General features: G+C 31.3%; 1 non-coding gene across 1 annotated transcript; it reads right to left on the bottom strand.

The window, feature by feature from the left end:
- Trnaf-aaa (transfer RNA phenylalanine (anticodon AAA)) lies at positions 1-73 on the bottom strand. Its single transcript has one exon. It is a non-coding gene; the product is annotated as a tRNA-Phe (tRNA).
- Positions 74-8,998: the final 8,925 nt, after the last annotated feature.

The raw sequence follows: 8,998 nt of genomic DNA, 5'->3' as shown, positions 1-8,998 counted from the left end.
AGCCCCCAGTGAGGATCGAACTCACGACCCCTGGTTTTTTAAACCAGTGCTCTAACCACTGAGCTATGGAGGCTCATGTTTGGAAATGTGAAATTTCAATTCATAAGGTATGGTTTTTTGCTAAAAGTGAAAAAAGATCTTAAAAAAAATCAAAATTTAACCAATTGCATGGAATCGTCTGCAATATTGGATTTCACTTTCTTTTTATACGACCAATTTTGCACCACCCAGTTGAGTGCAAAAAGGTTATTTTTTTTTACAATCAAGGTCTCATCAATACATCCACGTCACCTTTTCCAATATAAGGTAAAAAACATTAGGCACTGGTTTCGGTTATATGGAAATGTAACAATAATTAAAAAAAATATTGTTACATTGGAAACTAATTGCCGGAATACATGGTTGGGTAAGGAACCGATTAATTACGTTTATAACAATAATTTGTGTCTACGGTTACATTGCGTTATTAATGTTACATTAAGGACTACAATGTATGCTATATATAAATATGAGGAAGACGCTACCTTAAATGCCAGCTTTATACCAAGACTATGTCCTATATATTGATTGATTGTTGGTTGCTTAACGTCCAGTGGCAAATATTTCATGCATGTTCAGGACAAATGTCCTACATATTGTTTTTGTCTAAAATAAAATAACAAGTTCAGATGGAAAATGTTTAGGGAACGATCATTGAACTTTAAAAGGCAGGAGGTGGTATGGTATTTTTCTTTAAAAAAATTTCTGATTCCCAAATTGATGAGAAGAAAAATATACTGTTCAAGCAGAGGACAAAAAATATATTCTGAATCCAGATTTTCTCCATACCTTCGAATGTTGAATTTTGACCAAATAATTTTGATTGATAGCATTGAATCGCTTCCATGAAAAAAATCGGACTCAAACAAAAAACCATACCTCCCACCTTTGAAGCTTAATTGTTGCTCCCTTATTGTTTTCTGCTGAAAATGAATTTATTGGTGATTTTAAATGACAATGCTTACATTCATTATCTTGTGCCATTTTCATATCAATTTTTCTTTCTTTGCAAATATCACAAAATTTAAGGTAGATATATGGTATACCGCCATCTTGAATTGAACAATTACAGTACACAATCGGTCTAGATCTTTGCCCAAATCTGCAAATTTAGAGACAGATTGGCAATTTATGGGTTACTGCTTATTTATAGAAAGAAAACTTAGTGAATTATTGCATTATTCAAAATGTTTGAATAAATACCAAATATTTGTGTTTTTAGAATAATTTTTTCAACTTGGCCATTTAAGGGGAGATAACTCTTTTAGTAAAAGATTTATACGTGACTGATAGGGAAATTTCAATTTTTTATTTGTAGCAAGAAAACATGTTCGGTGACACCATTTTTTTAAATTTTTATTAAAGCATATTATAAAACCTATGTTTTTTCATGAACAATCTAAGCAAATTTGGGCAATTTCGTACGACCCGTAGCTTCAAAAATTCAGAGTTAGTTTTATGTCATTTCTTGCATTTTGTATTATTAGCTTACTTTTCAAGTTTTTAAACTACGGCAAAATAAAATTGAGAATGGAAATGAGGAACATGTCAAAAATTTGCTTTTAAGTATTGCTATCATGTCGTCGTTGTTGTCCGAAAACACATTTGGTTTCCGAACAATAACTTTAGTTTAAGTGAATGGATCTCTATGAAATTTTACCAGAAGGTTCAATACACAATAGGAAGGTTAGAATTGATTTTGGGGGTTAAAGTACCAACAGTTTAGGAGTCAGGGGCCTGAAACAACATTTTTGGGTTTGTTTTTTCCATACTTTTTGAGGTTTTTCTCCAAAAATTTACCATTTTTACATTATTTCTCATTTATATATAAATGCAACAACTACTGATATGGCAGGAGATACACACGAAACAGGGTGTGTAAATTATTTTATCGGATATTTGTGCATTTTTCTTTTGATGTGTACTCCTTGATAATGTCGACGTCAGTATCAGTGGACTGGTCATGATAAAGAAAATATATTGGGTCAGTTAGCAATTGACACGGGCGAGTTCACTTTAATTCACAAAATTCCACATTGATTTTTCGCAGAAACGCACGAGTTATTTGGTGAATGAAACACTTGTCATTGTTTGAAACTTTCAGTGATAAAAAGTTGGTTTAGCCTTTTTGAACGATTCTCTGATTGTGTGAAAATTTGAACAGAAAATGTTTGATAAACATGATAAAATTGCATTATCTGTAGAATTACAAATGTATTGATAGCTTTCCTTACTATTTTCAAGGACATATAACTAACATATCGTCCATGCTATTCCGATCTGAGTTTTTATTCATACATAGAGTCATGGCTGGTGCTGTTCCAAGTTGTCTGCATGTTTCTTGAGAAGTATTTGTTTGACCTAGTCAGTCTCTATAAAGTGTTACAATTCATATTTAGACGCAACACATAAATAGTGACCAAAAAGGTTCCCCTTTCACATGAGAGAAGCTAGAAAAATGAATTAAATGTACACATTTTCAACATTTTTGTGGGACTGACCTCTAAACGATCCATTATTCTGTAATGGGGTCAGTACCCGAATTCCATACATCATTACATGTTTATTTTCTCATCGTAAAAAATCAATTAAAGGATGTTTTGTTTTATTTCCTCAAATATTTCGAACAATTTGACATTATTTCATGCTTATTATTATTTCTTTAAAGAAATGGATGCTTGTAACAAATTTACGTTTTCGTAGATTTACTTTTTCCCGAGAATGCTTCATCTGTTGATATATTCTCACTGTGAACGATTTGTGTATATTTAAATATAGTAACCTATGTTGAAAGATGTGTATAATGTCACATCATAACAATACAAATTGTTTCGTCTCAAAGAAACTTGTGAGATTTCCGCAGCTTTTTTATGGAATAGTTGCAAATTGGGTACTCAGTGCAATTTGGGTACTGTGACGTTATAGCCATAAGTGTTTATTGCTTTAATAGGTTGAAATGTGCACCTGATAAAAGTATTGGGTAGAGTGAAAATGTTTTGATCAGGTTTAAACTGACGCATAAAATATACAGGCGACTGCGGGAGGCAATTATTTATATTGCATCCAAATAATGTGTCAGCAACTTGAATTTCAAAGTATGTAGCCCTCATACTTCCAAGTAACATGCTCTATACCTATCAAAAGTCTTGGCATTATCATGGGTTATCATAACTCCATCTTCCCGTAAAATCCAATGTTGGACAATATTGGAGCATACAATATATACCTAAATGTATCGCTCAGACTCAAGTCTGCTTTTATGATTAAACTTAGAGAGTGAGAAAAAATAGTTTCTATCTCCTACATTCCTATAGGACTGTATAAGGCAGATATGCGTCATAATTAATGACAAGATTTGTTATGAGTTTGTCAAAGGAATTACAGTCTACAGAATTAGAAGAAGTGAATTCAAATAAATATTTTTGGTTTAAAACTTTTGTTAAATTTTGAATTTCACCTGCATTTGTCTGTTAGCTACAGGAATAACCGTGATCACATTCAACAGTATAACCAACGTCATTATCACTGTAACTTGATATTGGGAATTCTGTAGCAGATAAATAACAGTAGTCATGGTCAACCAGATCACCGGATTTTATAGTCCGAGATTACTCTGACGTCCATCGACTGTTTTGCCAGACAAGCTGGAGCCCCATTACAGTCAACATTTCGAGATTTATAAAGTGAAGAATTTGAGTTAAAGTCGAAATTTTTAGATTTAACATGTCAAAAGTTCAACTTCGAAACAAATGTGCCCATTTCATTTTTTACTATGTCGCTATATTTTTCTTATTGTTGATGGACGAACAGTTGTCTATAATTGCTTACACCCAATTCATTTGGTGGAATAGTTGTCTTATTGGCAATCATATATTACCACATAACACCTCCTTATTCTTTATATTGCTATAAAGAAATATCGTGTCACTGTACTACTAGGTTAACCTAAACACGCCAAATTTTTGATAGAAGAAACAAGGTAACTGTATGCATGGGACTAATAGTCTGTATGTTTGCTTAGTCCATACTCTAGGTTACGAAAATCGTAGTACAGATCTTTGAAATGTAAAAAATGGAAGGGTTGAAATTCCGTGTCCTATTTGACTAACAAAAAAATACCTACACATCGCTTATGTTGGCCCAAGTAAATAAATCGATCGAGAATTTAATCAGTGGTAAACATGAATGTGACACTATGTTTTGATTTTTTTCATGAACTTAAATATTGATATGAATAGATCTTTTCAAAGCTCTGTTATGGGCAATGCAGAGGTAACATTGATGCTGATTTTTTTAATATTAATAAATGATTTTTTATAAATGATTTTTTAATATTTAAAATTCATTTATTAATATTACAAAATCAGACTGAATATTTAATTTTAAAAAATTAGACTGAATTTTTAAAACATTTATATATATCAAAAAATGACAGTATTTTTGATTATTAAAAAATCGATTTATTTATATTAAAAAATGATTTTGTAATATCAAAAAATCATTTTTTGATATTGATAAATAGGGAAATAAATTCCACAAGGGCTTTCCATAATTGAGTCACGTTTTATAACCTGCAATATTTTGTGTTAATGTATTTCACTCAGCTCCCAATGTTGTATGTCAAACCTTGGCATCATACTTAAACTTAAGGGAAGTAAACAAAATCATATGCACCGATAAAAAAAACTAAACTTCACTGATATCCGATAATCAACGAATGCTTAGCAAGAAGCCCCCAGTGAGGATCGAACTCACGACCCCTGGTTTTTTCAGCCAGTGCTCTAACCACTGAGCTATGGAGGCTCATGTTTGGATTTGTGAAATTTCAATTCATAAAGCTATGGTTTTTTTGCTAAAAGTGAAAAAAGATCATAAAAAAATCAAAATTTAATTAATTGCATGGAATCGTCTGCAATATTGGATTTCACTTTCTTTTTATACGACCAATTTTGCACCACCCAGTTGAGTGCAAAAAGGTTGGGTTTTTTTTACAATCGAGGTCTCATCAATACATCCATGTCACCTTTTCCAATATAAGGTGAAAAACATTAGGCACTGGTTTCGGTTATATGGAAATGTAACATAAAAAAATATTGTTACATTGGAAACTAATTTCCGGAATACATGGTTGGGTAAGGAACTGATTAATTACGTTTATAACAATAATTTGTGTCTACGGTTACATTGCGTTATTAATGTTACATTAAGGACTACAATGTACGCTATATATAAATATGAGAAAGGCGCTCCCTTAAATGCCAGCTTTATACCAAGACTATGTCCTATATATTGATTGATTGTTGGTTGCTTAACGTCCAGTGGCAAATATTTCATGCATGTTCAGGACAAATGTCCTACATGTTGTTTTTGTCTAAAATAAAATAACAAGTTCAGATGGAAAATGTTTAGGGAACGATCATTGAACTTTAAAGGCAGGAGGTGGTACGGTATTTTTCTTAAAAAAATATTCTGATTCCCAAATTGATGAGAAGAAAACTATTCTGTTCAAGCAGAGGACAAAAAATATATTCTGAATCCAGATTTTCTCCATACCTTCGAATGTTGAATTTTGACCAAATAATTTTGATTGATAGCATTGAATCGCTTCCATGAAAAAAATCGGACTCAAACAAAAAACCATACCTCCCCCCTTTGAAGCTTAATTGTTGCTCCCTTATTGTTTTCTGCTGAAAATGAATTTATTGGTGACTTTAAATGACAATGCTACATTCATTATCTTGTGCCTTTTTCATATCATTTTTTCTTTCTTTGCAAATTTCACAAAATTTAAGGTAGATATATAGTATACCACCATCTTGAATGGAACAATCACAGTACACAATCGGTCTAGATCTTTGCCCAAATCTGCAAATTTAGAGACAGATTGGCAATTTATGGGTTACTGCTTATTTATAGAAAGAAAACTTAGTGAATTATTGCATTATTCAAACTGTTTGAATACATACCAAATATTTGTGTTTTTAGAATAAACTTGGCCATTTAAGGGGAGATAACTCTTTTAGTAAAAGATTTATACGTGACTGATAGGGAAATTTTATTTTTTCACTTGTAGCAAGAAAAAAAATTCGGTGACACCATTTTTTCTTTTTATTTTATTAAAGCATATTATAAAACCCATCTTCTCATATTTTATTTCAAAATTATATCATATATTATAATCTCATAGATTTCTTTTTATGCACAAACATGTGTTTTTTTCATGAACAATCTAAGCAAATTTGAGCAATTTCGTACGACCCGTAGCTTCCAAAAATAGCACGGGGACCCATACCTTTTATAATATTTTTGGAATAAGCATAGACAAATCTTTATTTTGGGAAAGTATAAAAAAAGATATCTGAGGAAATATATACACATAATCTATCTTAAAACAATAAGACATTATTTTAATTTCAAAACTATGAATACTGTTATACAATCCATAACTTTATCAAATTATTTTTTTGTTAATTTTTATGAAAAGGTGAAGGATTTGGAATATCTTTTTCATCAATATTTAAAAGTTGTAGCTGGTTTTTTTTAAATTTTGTATTGTTGAATTATTTTTACTTTCTAAATTAGCTGGATGTTAATATTATATTCCCAGTTTCCTGCATATCATATATATGTGATCAGCAAGAGGATCATTCTGATTGTAAAATGAAGAGTGCGAATTTACAGTGAGCCTGTTTAGAATTATGTTTTGTTCAGGTTTTTTTATTTTCATCTTAGTCTAAGGAACCATAAACAGGATTGTTAAGTTGATAATCTAAAGATTTTGCAATTTTCTAGGATGCTATTTAAAATTTGAGGGGAGATCACTGCTCAGCAGTATAAATGTATTCCTGGTCATCTTCTGTTTTTGGGTTTTTTCATCAATTGAATGTACTTATTCAGAGTCAGTTTTATGTCATTTCTTGCATTTTGTTTTATTAGCTTACTTTTCAAGTTTTTTAACTACGGCAAAATAAAATTGAGAATGGAAATGGGGAACATGTCAAAAATTTGCTTTTAAGTATTGCTATCATGTCGTGGTTGTTGTCCGAAGACACATTTGGTTTCCGAACAATAACTTTAGTTTACGTGAATGGATCTCGATGAAATTTTACCAGAAGGTCCAATACCAACAGTTTAGGAGTCAAGTGCCAAAAACAAATTTTTGGGTTTGTTTTTTCCATACTTTTTGAGGTTTTTCTCAAAAAATTTACCGTTTTTACATTATTTTTCATTTATATATAAATGCAACAACTACTGATATAGCAGGGGTCACACATGAAACAGGATATGTAAATTATTTTATCGGATATTGTGCATTTTTCCTTTGATGTGTACTCCTTGATAATGTCGACGTCAGTATCAGTGGAATGGTCATGATAAAGAAAATATATTGGGTCAGTTGGCAATTGACATGGGCGAGTGCACCGCAAAAGGATCTTCTTTCCCTTTAATTCACAAAATTGCACATTGATTTTTCGCAGAAACGCACGAGTAATTTGATGAATGAAACACTTGTCAATGTTTGAAACTTGCCGTAATAAAAAAGCTAGTTATGCCGTTTTGAACGATTCTCTGATTGTGTGAAAATTTGAACATAAAATGTACTATACACATGATAAAATTGCATTATCTGCAGAATTACAAATGTATCCTTACTATTCACAAGGACATATAACTAACATATCGTCCTTGCTATTCCGATCTGAGTTTTTATTCATACATAGAGAAATGGCCAGTACTGTTCCAATTTGTCTTCTTTTTCTGCATGTTTCTTGAGAAGTATTTGTTTGACCTTGTCAGTCACTATAAAGTGTTACAATTCATATTTAGACGCAACACATAAATAGTGACCAAAAAGGTACCACTTTCACATAAAGAGAAGCTAGAAAAAATTAAATGTACACATTTTCAACATTTTTGTGGGACTGACCTCCAAACGATCCATTATTCTTTAATGGGGTCAGTACCCGAATTCCATTTATCATTACATGTTTTTTTTTCTCATCGTAAAAAATCAATTAACAGATGTTTCGTTTTATTTCCTCAAATATTTCGAACAATTTGACACTATTCCATGCTTACTAATTTTTTTCAAAGAAATGGATGCTTGTAACAAATTTAATTTGCTCGTTTTTAAAAGATGATAATAAGATAACTTCGCATGGTGACGACACTGACGGTTTCGTAGATTTGCTTTTTCCCGAGAATGCTTCATCTGTTGATATATTCTCACTGTGAACGATTTGAGTATATTTAAATATATTAACCTATGATAAAAGATGTGTATAATGTCAGATCATAACAATATAAATTGTTTCGTCTCAAAGAAAACTTGTAAGATTTCTGCAGCTATTTTTGTTGAATAGGTGCAAATTGGGTACTCAGTGCAATTTGGGTACTGTGACGTTATAGCCATAAGTCTTTATTGCTTTAATAGGTTGAAATATGCACCTGATAAAAGTATTGGGTAGAGTGTTTTGACCAGGTTTAAACTGACGCATAAAATATCAAAGCGACTGCGGGAGGCAATTATTTATATTGCATCCAAATAATGTGTCAGCAGCTTGATTTTCAAAGTATGTAGCCCATATACTTCCAAGTAACATGCTCTATACCTATTAAAAGTCATGGCATTATCATGGGTTATCATAACTCCATCTTCCCATAAAATCCAATGTTGGACAATATGGGAGCATACAATATATACCTAAATGTATCAAAAAGACTCAAGTCTGCTTTTATGATTAAACTTAGAGAGTGAAAAAAAATAAATAGTTTCCATCTCCTACATTTCTATAGGATTGTATAAGGTAGATATGTCTCATAATAAATGACAAGATTTGTTGAGAGTTTGTCAAAGGAAGTACAGTCTACAGAATAAGAATATTGTGAATTTATATAATTTTTTGGGGTTTAAAACTTGTTAAATTTTGAATTTCACCTGCATTTGTCTGTTAGCTAC

The sequence above is a fragment of the Mytilus edulis genome, chromosome 3 (genome assembly GCF_963676685.1).
Source record: "Mytilus edulis chromosome 3, xbMytEdul2.2, whole genome shotgun sequence".
Taxonomy (NCBI): Eukaryota; Metazoa; Mollusca; class Bivalvia; order Mytilida; family Mytilidae; genus Mytilus; species Mytilus edulis.
This window is presented reverse-complemented; position numbering and strand designations above follow the sequence as displayed.